Source organism: Coturnix japonica, chromosome 5, assembly GCF_001577835.2.
Source record: "Coturnix japonica isolate 7356 chromosome 5, Coturnix japonica 2.1, whole genome shotgun sequence".
NCBI classification, from domain to species: domain Eukaryota; kingdom Metazoa; phylum Chordata; class Aves; order Galliformes; family Phasianidae; genus Coturnix; species Coturnix japonica.
In genome coordinates, this window is record NC_029520.1 from 14,104,377 (window position 1) to 14,129,126 (window position 24,750).

The following is a 24,750-nucleotide window of genomic DNA, read 5'->3' on the forward strand; positions in this document are numbered from 1 at the left end:
TGGTCTCTTAAATTCAATTAGTAAGAGTAGTGATTCCCCATGGTTATTGCACAACCACCTAAATGAAATGCTTGCTTGGGAAATAGATTGTTAGTAATTTACACTTTAGATCTGTATAGAGAGTATTTGCAACACTTGTTTATAGGAAAAAAAAAGCATCGTGTTGCTCCCATTTGAGTTCAGCCATGGGTTTAAGCTAAAATTCTGGTTAAATTTGTTCCTTTCTGGTACTATTACATTATAAATGATGGCAAAAGGTTTGCAGAGTACGTCTGCAAAAGTACATTTAAGCATCTAAACGACAACATTTAAAATGTGCTAAAATTCAGTAAATGAATAGAATGGTGGTAGGTGACAGCTCTGGTTTCAGAGCTGACTTTACACACAGCTTTACATAAGCCAGGGTTAATTTTCTCCCTTCATATGAGTGAGAGAGGAGAATCTGCCAAAAGGCAACATCAAGAAGATCAGTAAGCAGATACCCAATAACTTGACTGACTGCTGGAGGCACGTTTTGAGCAAATAGGTTGCTCTGTAGCAATGCAGTATAGAGTGAAATTGTAGACTGAAATAAATTGATAGAGCAGAACGAAACTGATTAATTCTTTGATTGTTTAACTGGTCACATGCCCAAACATTCTTTCTAGTGATAATAGTTGTGATATATTAAAAATGAACAAGTTGATAAAGGAGATCTTAGTAGTGAAGAGAGTTTCTTATCTTAGTTTCCCTTTTGTTTTTTCCATTATGCTTTCCTCATTTATGATTTTAGCTACTAATCTAAGACATTTTGGAAGCTGTGACTTCTTAAAAGCCAAAAAAAAAACCAAAACCAAAACAAAAAAAAACAAACCAAAAAACCCTGCATCCAAAGCATACTAAATATGTTGCCAAATTGTTTACCTTAACTGGAGTATCTTGTATTTTTGTGTTACAGAAATGCAGTTGCTGGTTCAGCCTTGGTGAGAGAAAGAGGTGGGGTACATTGTACATCGGTGAAGATGGTGTCCGGTAAGTCATGGATTAGATTCTATCTGAGCACTCATTTTAGCCTTAAGGTTTAGAGTATATCTGTGAACATAGTGCTAATGCTTGGTATTTCTCTAATGGATCATCTGTCTAAAAATAATAGTTGAAAAGAGCCTTCTGAATGTGCAATATCAGCTTATCCCATGGAGATAAATATGTATCTGTAAGATCTTGCTTATGAAAGGGAGATACATGGAAGTGTTGCTCCCTTTTGGTAGAACATCCATCCAGCTTGTATGTTGCTATGGATTGACAAAGGTTTAAAACTAAAAATTGAAAGTCTGTGTCAGTGGATGTGTCTGGGAAGAAAAAGCTTGTTGTAGCTGCAGGGGAAGAAAAATTACAGATGAAAGATGCTCATTGTGTTCTATAATAATATGTGTGTGTACTGAAGGTGCTTCAGTGGTGGAGTCAGAAGAGTTACCCTGTAGAAGTCAGCTCTGAAAAGGGCAAAACAAACCAAGGCATTATTACTGCAACAGATAGAGTTAAACTCAACTTTGTCTTTAATTTTTTGTATTGTGGAGACTTATTGGTTTGGAACTGCAACTAACTCAAAGGCGGCATTATTATATGTGACAGGGTTTGGAAAATGAACAGAAATGTGGTTTGGTGTGGAAAAATTCGCTTCTGCTGAACAGTTACTTCACATTGCTTATTTGCTGAAGATGCTGATTTGAGCTCCAGTAACAGTGGGTATAGTTCAGGTGTCTTCAACAAAATATGAGATGTAGATGTATAAATCTGGGGAAGTTACTGTAGATTCACTTTACAGTCAATTGAAGAAAAATGGGCACTTTCAGAGAGTGATTCATCTCAGCCTAAAATAGGCAAGTCAGATGAATTGTCCCCTGGAGATGCCTGTTTATCTCCATTGACTGTAGAAAAGCCTACAGTGACAAACTCACAATTAAATGTCTACCCATTGGATGTCTAAAGCTAGGTTAGATGATTCTCATTGTGTTAATAAGGACAGGCTCTGCCAGCTGTACTGCTCTTGAGTGACACCTCTCTTGGGAGGCATTCTGGTGGGGCTTTTTCTAGAGTGAATTGAGAAGGTCTGTCTGAGAAATTCTGGGGATCCTGAAACAGAAATGATTCCAATGCTGATTTGAAGCTTTTATTTCTTGTTTAGATTCAGTGGTGTTTGATTTTCTTGCAGTTGAATGTAGACAATTGTTGCTACCAATTTTCTTTTGTGGAATCTTAAAATTGGCACTTCATTTTATTCTGTGCAGTGTTCAGGTGGCTATCTATCCTTTTCAAAAGCATATGACTGTCTGCTATTTGTTGTCCAAATTTCCTTTCCCCGTTTTCTGTATTGCAAAGTATGGACTTACCTCCCTGTTAGCCTGGTAAGCATGCTGGGATGTGGGAAGAGGGAGTTTTTAAAGAGTGGTAAAGAATGCTACCTTTGGAGATAGTCTCTAAAGCTGAGCATCTAGCTACATTCACAATTGAAATCCTTGCCACGTGCTTTTGTTGTTTTATTTAACACTTGTTATTAATGGGCTCATTCCAGGGAGGGTGTAATGTTACAAAAAGATTTGAAGTCTTGATTCTGTGTAGTTTGCAAATTAGGCAAACAAGAATTATCAGAAATACTTTAGCTTAGAAAGGAAACAGCCTGGTCATTCAGCTATGCTGTGATACAATATTTTCAGCCTTTTAGGTCACTGGATTATTTTCATGCTCAACTTCATGATGTGCAAAACAATTTGAACATAACAGACACAAGGACTTTTTTTTTTCCAAGGAGGAAGGAAAAAGTCCCAGTAGTATCCATGACTTTTTGTGTATTTTCTATTTCTCAGAGAACCTGCCATGCATATCATAATTAGAACTTTGTGCTTGAGGTCATACTGGTTCAATGAATTTATACCTGAGCTGATGCTTTGTTACGGACAAAGCTGATGTTTTGTTCTGCGTGTTCTGACAGTCTCAGATGGGCCAAAATGGCTCAGTGGTTCAACATGCTTGTCACCCTCTTCCATCTATTAAACTTGTTTTTGTGTTTTGAGACATTTTTAAAAGAGGACAGAGACTGTCCCAGCTTCTTGAGTATTTGAAAGCATTTTGTTTTTAAAAAGCAAATAAACCCACAGAAAACAAACAAAAACCTCAACCTGCAAAACAAAAATCCAACCAACCAGATGTAATGGTGAAAGCTTAAGCTACAGACTCTGGAAAATGAAGATGTGTACAGACTTGCTCATGAGTTCCCAAGTTAAGTCCCTTCTTATTTAACACTGTTCAATATTACCTACCACCCCCAAATGCTCTTTTACAGAAAATGTTGCCATGAATTTAGCTGTTTGTAATTTACCAGGAAAATGAAGAAGATGCATGGAGAAGCCAGGCTTCATTATTGTACTGGGATTGTGTACCTACTAGCAGAAACAATAGGATTTCTGAACAGACAACGTCAGTAAACCTTCGTATGATTCAGATTTAAGCAGGTGTGTTGTATAACACTCTCTATCCTTCACTGAACAATTCTGAAATGAGACAATTTTGAGGGGGTTCATAGTAGTGTACATGTTGCTAATTGGTCGTGTGTTGCAACCACATCAAGCAGAGGAGGTCCTGGATGCCGACGTGCATCAGCTCAAGAGCTTATCAGAACCAGCTCTGTGCAGTGTGCTGCTTTGTGTGTGTTTACTTTTAAGTTAGTTCTGTGTTAAGTCTTTGAAAAGAATCTCTGAAGGCTATTCCTTGCTTCTGTCATTATTTTCCTATGGATTAATTTTGAAATTCTTCCACTGTTTAAGTGGATTTATCTCTAACATTTGTAGTAAAGAATAGTGTGTTTACAAGTAAGAATGTGCTGTGTGCAGAAACTGAATGGTCAGACTTGACGAGGTTACCCTGGAAAAACTGGATGTGGTGTGTTATTGGCCTAATTACCTTGTTCTTGTTGAATTCAAATTAGAGTGCAATTAGAAACAGGCAGTGATTTGAGCAAACACAACAAAAAAGAGAAGCAAGATCAAGTGAGATGGAAGGGCAGGCATCTACTCATCCTAGTGAAAGCAGTATTTAAACGAAGGCAGTCTTGGTAAGTCTTACTAGTGGCTGGACTGGGGGAAGTCAACAGAAATATACTTTGGTAGTGTGGTGTGGTAACACAGAACTTACATGAATGCTCTAGTTTGGGAGCAAAGTGAGGTGCTGGCAGTGGGTTGCCAGGTGGGTGTGGGAGACTGGAACTGTTGCAGCTTCCAGGCCTGCTCCAGTGGGTGGCTTTGCTTGCTGGTGCCAGGAAGGCCCAGGAGGCCAGGGTTGGACTACAGTGGCAGATAAGACATCTGATTTGCATGGCTACTAACCGCCATATCTCATACCATACTTTGCAAATCATCTCTTTCAAAGGAATGATAGTTTTGGTGCACCTAGGTGTCTTTAATACGTGGAATGCTCTTCAAAACTCACGTTGCCAGCTGCAAAGGAATGATGTTCTCCATATAGTATTAGATTTTATGCCTCCTAAAAGATATACACAGTGAGTTTCTAGTGTTCTTGACTTACTAAACGTGTTTTGCTTTGCTTCAAGCTCAGCTACCTTGTTTTTTACTTCTTTCTTTCTCTCCATCATACCAGATTTGTCTTTCATTTACATGCATCTAAAACATGTTTTCTAGTGAACTTTGTAGGAAAAACAACCAACCAACCCAACATATGGAAAAAAATTTGAATGCAGTGAATTGTGTTGATAATTCTCTCATCCGTAGGCTCAGCAAGAATGGTGGAACTTGTCAGTGTCATTATGGTAGCCCTGGCAATATAATCTTTGGCTAGTAATTGTGTGGTAGGGTGCAGAGAGTCTTAACGCTTGGTAATTTTAGGTAGTTTTAGAGGTCAGTGCTAAGTTTCTGCTGAGATCTTGTGTGTGTGTGTGAACTTTAAACTTAAGTTTCTTTTTTTTTCCCCAATCATCTCTAGAATTACTTCAGAAAAGGGAAATAGAATTTAAAAAATAAATCAGAATGCAGGCATGCAGATGAAACTCTTACAAAAAATTCAATGACTGAACTGAATCTTGAGCTAACTGAAACCAACAAAGATTTCATAATGTCAGAATGGACGAATAAGGATGTTGTTCAGATTTGTGGCCAAAAATTCAGTTTGGGCTTAATATTGTTGTGATTTTTGCGTTGTTTTTCTTTAGATGATGTATATACATGGATGGTAGCATATTTAGCTGTAGTTCTAAATCACTGCATGCACCATGTGTGACATTGGGATGCTGTGTCACATTTTATTCCTAGTGAAATTGATGCGTGTTTGTATGTAGCCTGCAGTTTCACATGCTGCCTGGAGATGGAAGCTGCTTGCTTTGACAAGGTCACTTTGGAAAGGTGTCAAGATTCCCTGAGTAAGAAAGCCAGAAGGCCAGAGGTGTCATTTCATGAAGACAGTCTGGGATTCCCTTCCCCTAGAAAAGACGAGAAAATGAATGTTATGGAGTTGAAAATATTTCAGCTTTTCTGTAGCCTGGAAAATGTTACTCATGAGCAATATTCTGTTAATGACCACTATTGGGCCTAATGTTCAGCACATGTAAATTAGTGTTTTTCCTTTGACCTCAGTGGAACTAAGCCAGTATGCAGCACTGGAGAATCTGTCCCCTCAGCTTTCTGTAAGAGCCAGTAGTGAATTTAGATATGGGGCAATAGCATTATCTGTCATAGCTCCAGTTTCCAGGACGGAAAGAAAATTAGTGTTCATATCTGTCGCATCAACACGAGACCAGGTTTAACTGTGAAAGGGAATCTAAGTACATTCAACGTTTCTGTATTTGAATTAATGGGCTGGCTTTGTTTTGCAGTGACTGTTTTCTTTGTCAGACCAAAACTTTGTAACTTCTAGATAGCAATTTCCAAAGCTTCTAACGTCGCTTGGGCAGCTGGGATGGAGTAAATGGAACATATTAACCCGAAAAAGATCCGAAATTTACGCTTTTTGATGCATTTTCTTTCATTCTTTTTTTCTTTAAGAGTCGGTCTCCTGCGGGGGCTCTAAGAAATGGGATGAGCTCTGTGAACTGGGTACATTCCTTCTGCCTTTCTATTCTGCTCCCATTCAGCGCTTGTAATGGTAATGAAGTCTAATTACAAATGCATGTGACTGCCTGTTGTAATCTGTCAGTGTGTTTCTGAAAAACCTTGTGCCAGTTCAGTATTGGTCATTAGATAATAAGGATTGATAAAACGTAAGGGGCAAAATGTTAAAAATGCTACTATCGATTAGAACGCACCTTAATAATGAAACCATGGGCCTGGGGACGAAAGCCATGGATCATTTTGACAATTCGGCCTTAGATTGTGGATGAGACAGAGTGGGGACAATTAATCCCTCAGAGCCACAAATCACAAATAAAGTAGTTGCAGCTCATTACAACCTGACCTTGCTAAACGGCCTTGAAAACATAAGTGACCTTCTAGTATTTGAAAAGATTACAAAGATCTATTGAGAAATATCTTTAAAAAAATATTTTTTAAGTGTTTGGGAAGCTCATGACTTAATTTTTAACAGAAATGTCTTGATGAAAGAAGCTTTTAACTTCACCACCTTTCATGAGCTAAATTGCGAGCACCTCATGGAACTGAAGGCAATACTGTAGGGAGATGTTTGGGAAAGATCTTAAAAGTCAAAAGTCTTGCTCTGTGCAATTAATCAGTGGAAGAATGTGCTACAATAGCTTCGAAGAGACAATGGTTTCAATGAACTATCTGGCAATTCCAGTTAGGTATTTTATAAATGATCTGGCATTAATGGAGCACTGCATAATTACAGGAAAACATACTCCTTTGTGTTCTGCGATTACGTCCCATCTTAAAACTGGGGAATATGTTCAGCTAAGTGTTTCATGAACTCCTCTCTGCTCCTTCTTACTTCTTTTTAAAATATCCTGACATGACAATGAGGTGAGGGCATGCAATTTGCATTTCTGCCCATTCACATGAGCTGCAGATGTTGTTTGACTAAGTGGAGTCATGACTTGAATACCTTGCCATGGGCTAATGTGCACGGAATTCACGAAGTGTTCAGATGGGTTGTTGTGTGACTAATCAAAGATTCCATGATAAATAGCTCAATTCCTAAATGTTCTGTTTAGAACTGTACACAAAGTACTGAGTTTACTAATAGTCCAGTTTAGTTTCATCCAGGTTTAGCTCTTATATGTTGTTCCTACTGACTGGGTAAGATGGCAGCATTCCTTTATTTCATTCTTGAGGAGAGGTAGTGTTCACAGTCTCTGGTATTGTAGATGGGCAATGTGTTTGTACTGCTGACTTGGTACTTTAAACTGGGCTCATGTGTGACTTGTTGCTTCTTACTACTTTTCAGTGTATCTGAATGAGATGTTTCTAAATATCTTCAATATGTATAAAAGTAGGCCTTCCCAGAGCACTGCTTTTCTCACAATACCCACTTCTTTGTAAATACAAGAAACTTGTGGCTTTTCCTTGCCTATTCTAGACAAGAGAGGATCTCACAATGCTTAAGGCTACCCCTTAAGAATGCTTTACCCACACACCTCCCTGGTTTTGGTAAGAGAGATGCAAACAGTGTGACTTTGGAAATGGCCACGTGGCTGCTGGCATTAAGGAGAATAGCTCTTAGTTCCACATCTCTTTTTCATTTAGGGAACAAGGTCAAGTGTCATATTGTAATATGGCAACAGCAGATGATCATAGATCTGCTGAAGCATGCTGTCCCTCAGAAATGACACCTGGTAGGTAGTATTTTCTGCAATGGTTCCTTCTATGAGATAGCCCTAAAACTTTAGCCTAGTGCAGAGGACATTGCAAGAGATGGTAGAATATATAATAAGCACAGCTGAGCTCCATGCATAGAGTAGATGATTTCAGTCCACTGGCTGCATAGGGAGTGAGGTGAAGAAAGATCCACTCTGCTGCTAAAGGAACAGCCTGCTGTTCACAACAGCTGGATTTAGGGGAACCTTCAAGATTGCTTCGCACTGTTATTACCCAGGGTGAGTTTCAGTCATGCTGGATCTTTCACCTTCATGCTAGCCCTGGATGATGATTCTTTCTGCATTGTAAGTGGTAGAGAGATGGCTGTGCGTCCTCACCCTGTGTAATATACTGCTGTTGGCTCTCTGCTTCTTTCATCAGCCTGGAAGGCAGATGAATAAAATGGTTAAATCTAAAGCCATGTTTGTTACTTGTGCCGTAATACCTAAGGAAAAACATAACCTATCCTGTTGCTTTAGTAGAGCAACTAGATACGGTCAGATAGTGTACATTTTCAACAGCTTGATCTCTGAGCTGTCATGCTTTTTGTGTGACAGCTCCTTTCTTAACCTCCATGGAGGAACCCCAGCTACTTTTCTGAGACTTCTGAAGAGTTTCAGCTGTGAGGTTCTCATTACAGTGAAAGACATGGTCACGCATTTGTAGGTATACACAGAGGGCATGACACAGCTCAACTACTGGAAGTAGGACTGGGAATCAGCTGGAATAAAATGATTCCTTGTAATATAAAATCATTCAACCATTTATGTAATAAATTCAGCAAGGCACCACACATAATCCGATATAGAAGAGTGCGACCAGAACAACTACAGCTACTCCTTTGATACATCAAACTTCTTTTTGTGAGGGGATAAAAACAGGAGCTCTGATATCATCAAAGGTGTTTTAAGAATAGAAACAAAAGTTTCCTTTACCTCTCTTTCTTGAGGGCTTCTCTTGGTGGCTAACCAGATAAGACACCTTTTCCTTTAGCATCTATGTTACTTGGGGTGATTGTGCTGATGTGCTCTTTACTTTTACCCTCGTATCTTACACAGGCACATGCTGCTGTTGAACCTTGCATTAGTGTCAGACTATGAAGCATGTGCACCACAGAGCAAGAAAGAAAATTCCTGCCACTTCTCTGCTGAACTGAAGTATCACCATATCAGCCCCTTATCTCTGAGTTCCTTCTGCCTTCAAGGATGATGCTTTTCTTACTTGGATTCAGTTTAGTCTTCTTTGTGTTCTTTCTACTGCTTGTTGTCTTCATGGTATTCCATTTAATTCCTGGTTTCTATGGATCAGTTTATCTCCATATTTGCTAGGGAATCTGATTTTTAGGAAAATAAACCTTCTAGAAGGGTACTTCAGGGCCAAATCTGCTAAAGCTACAGAGTCTCTGTCTTCAGTAAGGCGAGATGCCAAATCAGTCATTTTTGTATTAAAGTCTGAAGAACTAGAAGTAGAAATCTTTGAAGTAGCTGAGGACTTTAGGTGTTTTCAACAGATGGAGAGAAAAAGTGATTTTTAAGGTGGAAAGATATAAGTAAATACCTCATAGTATCAGCCCTGTATTTTGGTATCAGTGCCATTCCATACAATGCATCGTTACAGGCTTTTTTTTTTTCCTCTTCCCTTCTGTACTTTTTTTTTTTTTTTTAAACAACATATGGAATAACAGATTAAAGGGTACAGAAACATGAACACTGCAACAAAGCCAAGAATTCAAAAGTTAAAATTTTAAACACACATATATACACATATAAATACTATCCACGAACCCTTAATTGGGCCCCCTTGTGTGTATACATTTTGATAGTGCCTCTAATTACATGGTCACACACTGCTTTTTCCCACAGCCCCCTGCATAGTTCTGTGCACTAAGTGGAAGGTGTTTGCTGAATGAGCACAGCTTTAAGTTGTTTTTATTCTCACTGTGGCTCAGGTAGTCCCAGGCTTGCTGTACTGTATGCTGCTCAAGACTGAGGCTGAGCACAGAATTGCTGATTTCCTCATGGGTTTTTCCTTGCTGTGTGTTTTACAAACAGTAACACTTATTCTTGAAATGTGTTTACTTTGAGATGGCCAATGAGGCTCTTCTGCTTTCACATTTGAGACATAGGAAAGCTGGGTGGTTCAAACATGGAGTTGCAGGGCCCTGGTGTTTTTGCAGTTCTCCACAGTGCAATGCGTCTAAACCTGTCTGTCCACAGACTCCAGTTTGCTGCTAATGAGTGCAGTCTCATTTGATTTGGAGCTCTTTCTCAGGACCCAGAAAGTAAAGATGCTGCAAATAAATAACAAACTGTGTGGGAAGGCTAGTGCAAGTAACTTGCCTTGACTTTTTTCAGGATGAAGTGGTCGATACTGACCCTAATCTGCACAGGCAGAACTCAAGAGTGCTAACCCTGTGATCATTCAACCCCTGGCTTAGTCCCTTGTCTTGCTTATCTTGTATTTCCAGGTCCCTTCTAAGAGCAGGTGAAGATTGTATAGGCAGGCAATCTCCTTCTCTGCTCAGGCCAGACCCAGAGCATTGGTTTGAGAAGAACAATGTCAGGATCACCTGGGAGAAGAAGTCGTTGTGTCTTAACAAACATACAGTGGGTGGGGTCTGAATTAAGATTATGCAGAGGATGTTAATGATGTCATCTCAAAACCTCTGAGTACTTTACTTTGTGACCTTGGCATTCTTCTAATATAGTTTGTGTGTACATGTGTTTAATATCTATTGTTTTTTCTCTTATAAAAAGATTCTAGCAGGCTGTACTCTTCCAGTACTTTTATAAAAATTCTGAAGTTGCCTTTCTGAACAGGGTTTTGAAATCAATATAGAGAGAGATGCTAACAGGAGGTAAACTACAAACCACAAACACTTTCAATAGGATAGCTCTTTTTATATCACATTTGATATCATTTTCACAGCGTGATCTCTACTTTCATACTGTGATAGCTTTTACCTGGAGTTTAGATGATTCATTTTTGTAGTGGATACTTAACTTTTATATGAGGAAAATGCAAGAGAAGCCAGCACAGCATTAAATGAACTATAGTTGCAGCATTAAATGAACTACAATACAGTAATAACATAGAATGCTCAGATCTTTGCCATCACACAGGGTTGGACTCATGAGTGCTCTATCGATCCATTTGTGAGCAGATATGGAAGTCTGGAGGTTTTTCTCACTGCCTTTTGGCCTATCTAATTCAATTTTTACGAGTATATTGAAAACTTGGAATTTACTTAGTAATAGTTAGAAGTTCTTACAAGATACTGCTTGATAGTTAGCTCTGATTTCCTGTTGAATTGGATCACGGAGATTCACATGTCTACATCGGTATGTTTTCCAATCCTTTTTTTCTCTGAAGATATTTTTATTGTTGAAGAAGAAATTTAGCGGTCCTAACTTCTCATTGATTTTTGCAGAAATTACCTGCAGAGGAAGGTGAGCTTTTTGTAATTGTTTTTAATCTTTCATGTAGATAGTGATTATTCTTTCAAAGATTTTTGTGTGTTGTGTAGGGAGTGCGTGAATTACATCTGATACAAATATATATATTTCTGGAAAATGAACAGTGGGGATGAGGTTTTCTGGAGCTACTCTACCTTGTTTCTGTCTTTACATGCTTGCAATTTCATAGGAACCATTTAAAATGGAATTTTCCGCATATGGTTCCCCAGCAGATTTTTCAAGTAAATGCCTCATGTCTTCATATTTCTGAATAATGCAAAAATGCAAAACTGAAAACCATTGTTGTGGTGCTGCTGAAAGATGGGTCAAAGACAGAAAATCAATAACTTGCCTTATTTCCTCTGCTCAGCCCATCATCAACTTCCCTTTCTTCAAGTTTCCATCACACACTTTTCACTTGTCCTCACCAAGAAAGATGCAGGTAAAAGCACGCTTAAAATGGCCTGACAGTCACATGCTATTAGAAATCTGTCAAACACAAGACCGTTCATCAAAAATCATCTCAGTTTCTGAAAAGAATGAACAAACTGATTTATAACATAGGTCTGATAAGGTTGGACTCTTTTTTTTAATAGGGTTTAGGACTTGTGTGTAGTTTAGCACTTATGTTAGAAACAACAAAAAAAAGAATCCTTTCTTCTTTATTCTGGTTGAAACAGCCATTACTGAATCTGAAAGAAACAAAACATTTTCTGCCTTTTCTGCTGCTTTTATAAACTAAGGTTTGACCTAATTCTATCAAACGGCATCTTCTAGCATTGCAGTTGGTCAAAATGAAGGTGTTCATCCCTTTCTATATTTGTTATGATTAAATGCTTTAAAGTAGTTTTGAAATAAAAGAGTCAATTGTTTAAGCAGTACCAGCTTTGCTAATAGGTGACAAAAGGTCCTATGCTGGAGGTTGTTGAACTGATACTCTTGCTTCTCCCCTGGGTTCTTTACTCATGTATTCAGAAAACCTTGAGGTACACCCCACAGAAGCTCAAATTCACACAAATGCATTCTAGAGAGTCCCTGATTGCACTGCACTAGTTTGTTCTTGAGTTCAGGAGTGAATGAGGTTTGCTTTCCAACTCAGTTTTTGTACACAGGCTCTTGAATGCGGCTTTCCTCACAATGTAGTTCTGTTTCAGGACTCTTATTTCTTCTTCTGGAAGTCAGGAGGGCATATTTTGCCTAAAATGTATTTTATGCTGTATGCATGACTGCAGTGCATGAATTCTCCCCAGTCTACCACTTAAAAATTGCATATCTAAACTTATTTCTAGGAGGTTAAATTATTTCTGTCCTTACATGGAATAATGTTATTTCCACGGCCACCTAACATAATTTTTATTTCTAATGTAGGGATCTTAGTCAAGGTCATAGCCTATGATTACTAGCAGCTGTACAAACATGTTGTGACAGCTGTGCTCCAGAAAAGGAGCTGTAACTCCGGAGATGGCAGACTGTGCCTTAGAGATTCTGTCCCCTAATGTAAATGTTTCCATGAAAATGCTGGGAAGGGGGCAGCAGGGGTTGACTTGTACACCTGGAAATTCTGCACAAGAGCTCAAAATCTGGGACAGAGCTCTATGCTTTCCTGTTATTCTCTCACAGGAAGGGCAACTCTTTCTCCCCATCTTCCAGCCTGTCCTTCCTAAGGAGCCTGCACACCACCTCTCCTCCCCCCCCCCCAGTGCAGTGCTCTGGTAAGCTATTCCCCTGTACCTCCGTGATGCCAATGAGATTGCAGCCTTGCTGCCACACAGAGACCTCTAATTATTCCTCTTTGTTTTCTCCTGCTGTACGTGTTAGTGTTAACAGGCGCTTGAGAGAGGCAGCCAGTTGTGCTGATTTCATTGTTAATGCTTGATGTAGGTTGCTATCTGCTCTGCAGTGTTACAAGGTGTACTCCCCCACTCACATCATCATGCATGCTTTGCTTGCCAACCCACTCCATCACTTCCTCAGTTGCTTGTGGAATGATGTCAGAGCTGATCATCCTAAAAAGCATGTGAAACTATCTGTGTTTCACTAATGGGAAATTTAATGTTGCTAGAAGAACTGCTTTTTGGCTATGAGCAAGTACATCTCTAAATGTTAAGTAAGAGTCTAAAGACAGTAAATCATGAAGTTTCTTTCTGGTGAGCTAGCATCTCCCAGTATCAGCAGAATTTATCAAGGAGCTGGGGAGAGCTCACCTAGGACTTCATCTATGCTTGGAGTTGCCTCCGTGGCCTGCATCTTCTGCACTACGTTGCTTTTGAAAAGGGCAGTGAAGCAGAGCAGCGCCCCAGTAAGGACGTATTTGGGCCAGGATGTTGGCAATCTCCCTCTAGGATTTTTTTTGCCTGAGGTGGGGAATCTAATAAGAATCAAAGGTGGCCAGAGGGGAATCCCAAAGCTTTCAGATCCTAGAATCCCTGCAGTGAAACTTCAGTTGCCAGTCTTAACTTTGAACAAACAGGTCAAAGACTCCCTGTGACAGTCTTTTAATTTAATTAGACTTCCTTACATGATTAAAACTGCCTTTGATATGGTTTATTAACAGTTTCAATTCCAAATTAACATTTTACCACTACAAATTAGGGTATTGCTCTCTGACCCCCTCCTCCCCCTTTTTTAATCTCCTTTAGAAAGGTTTTAAGTGAGTCGGTGTCTTGCAAAGAGAAAGAATGCAGGTTAAAATACGAGCTAAACATGTTTCAGAAATTAGTGCTCACCCTCTTTGATTGCATGCAGTGATTCCTTAAATGATAAAATTGTGTGTTATCAATAGAAGGGAAGGCCATGTTTTTTTTTCCTTTTCCCAGTATGGATGTGGAAATGATGATGAACATGTGGAGGCCATTGATAATTGAGTGAGAACCTTGTCTGTGTTTGCAACATCCTTGCTATGAGGATTTTATTGTTTTGTTTTTTTTTTGTTTTTTTTTTAAGCAGTTGTTAATGATCACGAGGTGAAGTTTCTGAAAAACCAGTTAGCTTAAGTCTTAAACTGCATAGTGAGCCCTAGCAGGTGGTTTCAGGTCGAATCAGAATCTGTGTGTTCTTAAAGTGTGCTGTTGAGTTGCTGTAAAGAGAGCTAGATACAAAGTCAGATTAATTTCCCTTTATCTTCAGAAGAAGCGTAATATCAGTTTCACCGTGAGCTAGAATTTGCCCTGCTATCTGATTAAAACATTATTTACCAATAAAATATGGGAGTGTCTTGCTACCCGCTCCCTTGCCCTGCACTTTGTGCAGTGGCACTCTGTCTTCAGTTGTGGTTCACGTGGAGTTGCATATTGGTGCAGGGCAGCTTCTGGCTGCCAGCAGAAGCCTGCTGAGGCATTCAAGCTGAGGGCTGTGATGATCTGTCTTACAATACTGGTGGTCATAGAAGGCTTGACATTGCAAATTAAGGGCAGTGAGCATTTCCCTCTCCATCTCTCAGTCTACTCACGTTCACTGCCTGAATCAAGAGTCAACTTTAGTTTTACGTGTAGGAGTTGTCAATAGGAGGAATAATTAGGCATCTGTCATTGAGTTAAACTTAATGAAAATACACCAAGAATTGATGGCGTGGCTTATTTTCAATCAGAATTAGAGAAATGGTCATTATGAGTATTCACTCCTCCACTCCTCTCATTTTTTCAAATGCAGCCCCTTATCACAAGAAAAATTCTCTCTTGGGCAGAGCAGTTGACAGCAACTCCTTAATCTGCTGATTCTGATCTCAGCAGCATCCTGAGTAGGGGGGGGGAATGTGTGCCTTTGAGCAGTAACAAACGGGCTTGTGGTACCTACCAGGTCTTAAACTGATTGTCTTTCAAAAGATTTAATTATGAGCAGGTGTTTATGTAAATGATGATTCTGCAATTTGTCTAATAGTGTTTTTCCCCTGCTCCTATTATTCATTTCACTATTTCAGTGGTGGCATCCAGCTGTGATCCAGATTTACAGTCAGACCATTCTTTATAGTTAAGTTCTTCAAAAGGTAATATTTCACTCAATAGCATCCAATAATGACATTTGCATTTTTCTGTATGTAGAAGTCACTTGAATGAGTTCTGTGTACTTGAAGTAAAATAAATGACCAAGGGAGGTAGCCACGTAGATGACCTAATCAGCTTACTTTGTTCAGTGAAATAAGCAGAATGTCATGTTAGACAATATAGGCAGCTTTGCACTGCTAGAAACTACTGCTCAGAGAAATTAATTCTTTAAATATTTTTAGTGCTGCTAGTGAGCCTACTTTTAAAGATTTTGTGACTAAGCACATGTGCATTAAGCTATGCAGAAAATGGAATGCATCCCTGAGGATATCATATGTAGAGTATGTGCCCAAAGGAGAGTAATAGGTCTGAGCAGCTTGTGTTTAAGTGGTGTTGTAGTAGAGGTACCTGGGATACCATCTTGCATCACTTTACCAGAATAGCAGTGATTTCTTTGATCTGGCCAAGCTTGCCTTGGAGTCACAGAAACTGCAGCAAAGGAGACAAGATCTGACAGATGCAACTCCAGAACAGCTTGTTGTAAACCCCCAGTTTTGAGGGACGTGAAGGGCTTTAGCATCACTGCTTGTCATCTTTCTCGTGAGGTGGCCTAATTTTCTACCTGTTTGGGCAACAGAACCTTTCTGAAATCTCACCATATACCATTTTCCTGATTTGTAGCTTTCTTCTGAGCTGCTAGTTTTGTAGAACAATTGCAAGAGGTCTCAAGAATCACATGATTTTTAGAGTTCATCCTTTCTACTTCTATAAATGTATTTTAGCCACAGACAGGGTGCACGTTTTCATCCAGGTTATCTTTAAACTGTCTTGACTTCCTTTGTAAGTTGGCAGTTGGTGTGTGGGACCAAGGTGAGTGGGCAAAGGGAACCCATTCTCCTACACCAGGAGTCAGTGGGACATCATTGCACTAGATCTAACAGTTGCACTGAGCAACTATTTCCTAATCATCATTAGTCAGCATGGTTAACTGTTTGGGCAGGAGCTTTTTAATTTAATATCCACTTTTGATGAACTGTTGTGGACAGTAATAGCAACTGACAGTGTGCTAATGAAATTACAGTGTTTTTGCTCACTTTTTCTTGGAATATTTTGAATCTTTCCTTTTCAAAAATACCCTGAACTGCTGCTGCCCAAAGAGATAGGGAATACAACAGAGGATGTGACCTTTCTGAATGTTTTCTTATCAGGCAGTGTAAGTACTGTATGTCCCACTAAGCTGCTTCAATAGAACCTTGTCAAGTTATCATGCTACTCGACATGCTGCTGATAATGAATACATAAAAGCTTTAGATATTGAAGACTCAGAGGAAATAAATAAGATTTACTGAAAAACTGCTCAACATATATCCCAGGGCCACATTTTTTTCCATGTAGGTTGTCTGCTTCTTTTGATCCTTTAGATAAATGGGATGATGCAGGAGTTTCAACTTCTTGAAATGTAAAGTGCAGATGTGGGTAGATAAATGGAGAAAGTAAATGGTCATCTATCTCCGTTGCAGAAAACTCAATTCCACTGTAATTGCATCAGTCTTATTCTTCCAAACTGACTGATATTTGCTTTTCTGCTACCACACACTGCTCTTGCTGGTATCTGAAATATCTTCTCTTGTCCTGAATTTTGGGGAATGCTGGGGAAGAGTTTGTACTCATAATTTTACCCCAGCGTATATCAATTCTTTTGGCTTTAAGGAAATAATGAAAAGCCATCAAAACAAAACCCACCAAACAACTAGAACCAGTAATATCCTTTGCATTACTGATATATGTCCTTCAAACCTGGGTATCAGAACGCACTTGCTGGGAGACTGCTCAGGCTTTGTTTACTGATCCCTTTTCCCAACAGGTGGGAGTGGGTAAGGGTGGGAAACTACAGGATGAGTTAAAGATGGATAAGGAGACTTAGTCCTTCAACTCTTTTTCTGAAATAACATTTTGGTAGCCACATAGGTATCAAATGGTTGTGACTAGGTTATCTGGGTCTAGATAGCCACACTGGTTGAGATTTTATGTTTGCTTCATTAACAGTCTTTGAGAATAGCAGCTAACAGTGCTGAGCAGGTGATTTGTTGCAAAGAAGCTTCTGAACTTTCGGTGTAGTTTTCGATAGTTATCAAGGATTTCTTCAACGAGAACAGTTTGTGTGCTTTCAACTGTAGATGGCAACTTAATGCCTTCTGAATCTGATCTCCACAAAGTCTGACTTGGAAGAGCTGTACAACTTATGACAGCTTCTTAAATATCTATTAAGGTGTTATTAGTAATCTCTTCACTTTAAGAAAAAATAATAATAATCAAAACACAAAAAAAAAAAACAAAACCAAAACCCTACACATTCTGTTCTCTCTCCAGTTCCTTGTTTTTCATTCCTTTAGTGAAGATGAGTTTGAGATTTACTTCAAGCTTACTCATTTAGTAGGCTACTATATGCTTTATGCAGAAAATGAGAAATTAATATTTTCTTCTAAAATGGTTCCTAGCACATGCAAATTACTAACTTAAGAGGCACCTGTAGAAGCTGTTCATTATTTCCACCTTGTGCTCTGAAAACCCTCTTTTTCCAAAAGGCTTGTTTTCATTCTGGGCTCCCACTGTATGTAAAGAGACAGTCTTATATCTGGTATCTTTGGCTGAGGCTTTTTCTTGTGTTTAAAGTCACCTCTTGTGTTTGACTGATCAGGAGGAGGTGGGAAGCGCTATTAGAGCACAGTGGCTCTCTCAGTGGCTGTAAGCAATGATATCTAACAATGCCCTAAGGAGCTAGTTAAAAAGTACCTCGCACACTCAGGAAAGCACTTTAATGTAACTGCATTAGAAACCTGTCAGTTGCTTGTTGGGCAAAACAGGCTTTTTTGTGCTATAAGGATTATTGAAGCATTTGTTACACAATAATTTGGAAATCATAATAAAACATTTCTAATTTTATTTCCCCCCCAACAAACAAGTAATGGGTGCAGCATGTAGCATGCCCAGAAAACACACTTTAGAGCCATGAAATCTTGTCCATTCTCCTAATTGGGAGGGCAGGGGGTTGTAGCTGGAGCTTTTTTTTTTTTTTTTTTTTTTTCCAAAGTGTACTTTCCAGAAGTAGAATTTTCTAAGGCAGAGGTAGGAAATAACTTATTTGTATCTTTTCTACTTCACCGCTCCCTCAAACTCTTCTGCAAATGCATTTTAGTGTTGTTCAAATGACAAGTTAAATGCTCATGAAGTGTCAGAACTCCAGTAGGCGACTTAAATGTTCCCAATGTTCCCTTGTAACAGGAATTATAGTAAAAAGGTGACAGACAAGCCGAGGCTAGATTTTACAAATGTGAGTGTGTCTGGTAAAAGTGCTTTGCAGAGGGCATCCTTCTGTGCTTTCTACAGGCCAGAATCTTACATGGTTGAAGAGATGAGGGATGCTTGAAATCTTAAATGAATCAATTTTTTTCTTTTTTTTCTTTTTTTTTTTTTTTTTTTTTTTTTTTTTTTTTTTTTTTTTTAAATGTAAACTATTTCTTTCGACTGATAACTTGTACCATTGTAACTTCCTTCATGAATTCTCTTTGGAATTGGAGAAGTAGGAATCTGATCCAAATACTATATACAAGCCTTTAGTAGCTATCAGGGAGCCAACAGTTGAATGTTAGGGGTGTGCTTGAGTCCAGGTACACAAAGCTGCGAGTCTTAATATCCTTTGGTTATATCTTAAATCTGGAAGTAAGGGAAAAATACCCTAGCATCAAGGAAGTAGGAAGAAATGCAGGAAGGAATGAAGTGCGATGGTTTGCTGACTTTCAACCTTAAGTCACGGTTAAACCTGATAACATGCCACTGCAAATGTCAACAGTTGTGTGAATAAGTTGTGTGATTTTTTTGCAGAATTGGCATTCCCTTGCATCCAAAATGTCACAAGCCTGAAGGTATAGCAGTGACAAAAGTGAATTAGAGAATTCATAAATCCATTCAATGGATCTGCAATTGGAAATCCAGAACACTCGGGTACACCTGAGCAGAGGCTGGTACGCTTTATTATCCACTACCTTCCAAAATTTCAAATAAAGTTCTCCTTTAAAAAAAAATCTTCTCCAAATAAATAAATTAAAAAAGCACCCTGTCTTGGGAAGATCTCTTAAAAATAGTGATACACAAATCACTTATTTTTGTCAGCTAAGACAGGATCAATTTATTACATCATATATTCCAAGCAATACTTGAATGCAAACTTGCTTTCTTGAATTCTGAGATCAAGATGAAAATTGTCTTACATTGTCTATGAATCACACTTACTGGAACAGCTCTTCATGAGCTAGAGCTTATATTGTTGAAAGCTAGATATTAAATGAGCTGTGGTGGAATTTGAGTCATAGACCTTGAGCTTGAAAAACTCTGGACAGCATGTATTTCAGCGGAGGGGAACGTGAACCTTTAGCTTCAAGGAGATGAGCTTCAATATCTATGCTTAGGTCTCTTGAAAGCAGTCTTTGGCACAGGGGGTGGAATTAAAATCAGACTCTTGGAAACCTACAATTCCTGATGGATAAACAGTGGCTATTGCAGAAGAATTCTTTTGTTATTGAAGTTTAAATTCATTCCTTTTTGGAAAATTTGCCTTTCTGATTTCAGCCCATCTTTTTCAGAATGGTATTGCAAGTTAGATTTGAAAAGCTTGGAGGTATTCTGTTTCATAAATTGCTTATGTTTCGTGTCAAATCTCCAAATGAAACATTGTGTCGAATATGTTTATTTGTTTTGGTATTTTCAATTATGCTGTTCAAAAGTGGCTGTACAGCTAACCATATGACACACAGTAGAACATGTGGCAGAATGCAGGGAGGAACAGAATGAGTTGGAAGTCTTGACAGAAAAGATCAAATACCTGATTTTATTTTTGAATAGCAGCACACATGAGAGATTTCTTTCAGAGAGCATTGCTGTGGAGAGGAGGAGGAGGACGAGGGGAAGACAGAAGGCCCCGGAAGAAAGTGGAATCAAGTTTCTGAAAATCACAGCCTTTACAAAGAAGGTCCTTTAGATACAAATAACGTGCAAGCTTATAAAAAGAGAGAAGTGGGTTTAGAATTAGGAACTTGGAATACCAGTGAGCTTCCAACAATGAAACTTAGCAAAGGAAAATACCTATTGCTGTAGGAGTTCCAGTTGTGCCTTGATAGTACAATGGAGAAAAGCAGAAGCAAAAAGACGAATCTATTCTTCTTTCCATTCAGGAAAGGACTCGCCTTCTCTTCTGACAACTGTCAGCTAGGTTTGTGCAACACAGCCCTTCATGAGACCTGGAAGGATGCTTGGTGGTAAACTGTCTTCAAGAAAGAACAGTTCATTACAAAAAGCTTTAGAATTTCTGCCTCCTTAGCAGCCTTTCAGATAAAAGGGACAGACCAGTCTTTCTTACATGATTTAAGTAAGAGTGCGATTGCTGAATAGATCTGCAGGATGGCAACAAGGATGGAGATTTATATAAGAGCCTTAAGAACAGAGGTTTATAATTAATTAGTCAGTGGTGAAGCGCTGGGAAGGAGAAGTAAAGGAGAGACCCACAGTGCTGCTTGCAGGTTAGTCTGAAGTGAAAGCTCTTGGGGTGTGGGCCAGGCTGACAGAGTTCTGCTAAAAGGAAAGAAAAAGCATTAACCTGTGTTCATGCCTGGATTTAATTCCACAAGACACTGCAGGACCTAAAGCAAACCAATGGGGACCTAAGGTACATCAAGTAACATTTAACCAGTTGTATGTTCTTTTTATGACTTCTGTTTGTGAGGGAGATAAATGCATGTCTGAGGCAATAAAACATTTCCCCTGATTATAGCAAATGGTGTTCCTTTTCCCTCGTGGGATGTAATAGGAATATCAATGTTTTATATTTCATATTAAAAAAGCCCAAGTTTGATAAAAAATGAAACACATTTAGTAGAGCTGTTATCTCAGGTAAGGTGAAGTCCCGTTGTACAGGAGTTGTAGGCACAGAACTTTAAGTACATTGGGTTTGCCTACTATGAATCTGGTTCAGCTTCTGCATGCTATATCCCAAATCCAAATGAGCTTGGAAGGAAAGGTGAGAGACCAGAATTTCATACAGACTGTCAGATGTGAGCAAAGCCAATTGGTATCTTTTATCAGTGGCAAAAACTCTCACGGTAAACGCATCAGAAGGAATTTAAACTGGGATAATGTTACATAAGAGGAAAGAAAAATAAAGGAGCAGCTGAGTCTGAGAAAACTGAACAGAAGCAGCTCAGAAAAATAATCTTAGGAAGTATGTCCAATTTTTCTAACATTTCTAATCACTAACTTCGCCACCATTGTGTGGATATCTGTGAAAGTAGAATTTGTCCCCAGTAAAGTAAGAATAGTGTGTTAAGCACATGTTTTAATTCAGGAATGGAAATGCATAAAATAGATATGCCAAAATATTTTCTTTGATGTGGAATAATAAAATAAAAGTGGTGAGACAAGCTTGTACTTCCCTTCCTCGCACTGAGTGGCGGGCTGTGAGATTGCCTTTAGCTGGTATTTTCATGGCTCCTGGGGAGGAAAGCTTTTCCAGACCTGCAAAGTGTCCAGGATTTCAGGTCCTATTCCGCTGTTTACTGTGACCAAGACAGCATCTCAGTGTGCGCATCCTGCCAGTTTTGCAGCATGCCTGTATGCTAGCAGGGCCTCAAACCTGCTGGCTGGGCAGCCTGTCCCCCAGGGACTGGAGCAGGGATGTCACCATCAGATGCCCAGCAGCATGCAGCAGGCTCCTGGGTTGTGTGGTAGACAGAAGTGGCATGTTTCTGAAGAATGGCATCTGTGGCAGCCAAGAACTATATAGCAGGGAAGAAGTTTTCATAACAGCCTGTTAGTGAAGTACTGAAATACAGCATGCTGTGGTTTGACTGGGGGGCAAAGGGCTATGAGTGGTGATCCCAGTTCTGCGGTGCTGCAGGCATTTGCCATGACTCGTGAAGTGCCCAGCAGGCTGAGCCAAAGACCTCAGCCTGCCAGTAGCTCGTGCTTGATGTGGAGCTTCAAGCACTGTGCCATTGTGCAAAATACTGGGTCTGTGTTTATGGAATATACATGAAGTTCAAGGAACACACTTCAGACATTATACATTGGCATATCTATTTATATTTCATGTACGCACTGAATCCGATACACTGTGGTTTTACATTTGTGCCTGTTTCCATTAGCCGTAAATGTGACCTCAGTGTGCTTATATATAATGTACTGGAGCTTCTCAAGTTGACAATTACCAGGATGTTTCTCGTGCTGCATTACAATTGAGAATCGCAGATCCTACAAGATAAATTTGTGTAGAATTGTGTTTATCTAGATTTCACAAAAAAAGCAAAGCAGTTAGTTTAGTGTTATCTTTTGTCATGTTTTCTGCTATTCCTGTAAGAAATTTTTCAGCAGTAAAAGCTTATTTTCTTTCTAACAAATGTCTGTCTTCCGGTTCTGTGAAAGTGAATAATCGTTTCCCGAAGATTAATCCCACAAACGTTTGTATTCAGTAATGTCATTTCTGACCTCTAGTTTCATGGGCTTTTGGTGGTAAAAAATAAAATAAAATAAAAATGACAGCCCTACAGAATGTGGAAATCTTGGGAAGAAGCCATGAGAATAAATTTTAATATCAAAAGATGATAGAGCTATGCAGAAGTACAGAGAATCTGGTTCTTTAATAACATCATTTGATGCTGTAAGTTTTGCTCAGCTCTCCCCTCCCCTATGATTGTTAGAACTGAGCTAAGCTAACCATTACCATATTGTTTAAAATACTGCCTTTTAACATGCCTTGTACTTTCTGCATTGTCTAAATCCTTCCAAGAGGACAGCTACAGAAAGTGTGACTGCTGTAGCTTGCTTCATTAGGGGACACACTACACTGACGTATGCATCTCAGTTATCTTTTATTCTAATAGTTGGTGTTGGAGGCCTGAGGTGTCATAGTTCCATTTTGCAATTTTAGTAAGAAATTAGAAACTGTTGTATCCAAACATTTTGCATGTTTATTGAAATTAAAATACACTACTGTGCTTTTTTCTTAATGATCTTTCTGAATGTTTTCCTTGGAAAATGCCCAGCAGATTGGAGGTCTATGTTGTAATGGAGGTGTAAGTTTTGTTGGCTATGAGTTGTGGGAGTTGCATATGACTAGTGCCTGGACTACACTATTGCGAGGTGCTAATAGGATTGCATCATCCAATTCTTTGCAAGTGCAGGCAATGATGAAATAGCTCTACAGGAGCAGTGTGCAATGTACTTTGGTGAGTAATGCATCATCTGAGTTACAGGAAACATGCTGTCTGTGGACCAAGCAGCAGGGGTGGTTTTTTAAGAAAGGCTATCCTTTGTTAAATTGCATGGATCGTGGAAGATGTCTGTTGTTCAGCGCAAAGTGCCTGGCTGCTCTTAGCTCTGAGCATGAGGGCACTTTGCGCTCCATCCACACTAGTGGCCGGGCCTGCACGTCTCTTGCATCTGTCCCAAGGGAGGAGCTCGTGGGAACCAGGGGGCAGGTCATTCTCAGCGACAGGCTCCTGGCTTGAGCTCACTCTCCTGCCAGAAAGCTGTCTGAGCCTGAATCTGGCAAGGTTTCGGGTGCTGTGTTAAATGCACCTCTTTGTTCAAGTCTTCCACTAATGGCGAGCGCAGGAATTTCACTTGGCAGCCAGTATCCTGGCTACCCTTTTCAGGGCACTCCTATAGCTGCTTCAATGGTTAGGAGGGTGTGGAGCATTTTGTGTGGTGACTGAGATTAGAGCTATCATATGTTAAATGCATCCAGGCACTGTGATAATTGTCCTTAATGATGTAGATATGTACTATTTAGGGTGAGCGGTTTCTAGTTCTAATTCAGTTTATATGATTTTTGAAAAAGCACCAAGACTGAAAGTAGGCAGAGAGATGAGTGTGTAGAAGGTGACCAGTTCACAGGCATCTTATTGTGATGCTTGCTTTTAGTGCTTTGGATAACTGCTCAAACTCAAAAGTAGTAAAGAGAATAAGGATTTTTGAAAAGAGAATTTCTTGCTTAGCCTTAGGAACGTGGTTAAAGTGTGTAGAAGTTCTTTGCACATGATAGATTTTCAAATGGGTACAAGCAGAGCAGAACTCTGATCCTGAACAATAGCTCTGATGACACCAGACCCTGCCTTGGGATTTGGCTGGTTCCATTGCAGAAAGGGGCTGCTGGGTTAGCCCTTTGCAGAAGGGAGCTAATGTCTGTCTCAACGAGAAGACAAGCGCTACCTACAGGAAATTCACTGCAGTGCATGAGTGCAGAGGGGTATGGGTGTCAGAACAGCTCACATGGAGGACTGCTGGTATAAGAGATTTTCCAAATCTCAACACACTTTGTTAGTTATAGTACTAGTTTATTGTGTTCCACAGCTGCTGGGTACTGTTATCCATGCACACAAGATAATGCTTTCTCCTAAAAGCTGTTGGTGTTTCCTGTGAAGTTAGTGCAGATGTTCCTTTCGTGTATTGTTGCTTATTCTCCTGTCACTTAGGTAT

At 39.4% G+C, this 24,750-nt stretch overlaps 1 long non-coding RNA gene across 1 annotated transcript in view; it reads left to right on the plus strand.

Annotated features, from left to right (window-relative positions):
• The first annotated feature begins 937 nt into the window (after positions 1 to 937).
• Positions 938 to 24,750, plus strand: part of LOC107314629 — a 51,362-nt gene continuing 27,549 nt past the window's right edge. Inside the window, exon 1 of the long non-coding RNA XR_001555535.1 lies at positions 938 to 1,011. This is a non-coding gene — a long non-coding RNA (uncharacterized LOC107314629). The remainder of the gene's footprint in view (positions 1,012 to 24,750) is intronic.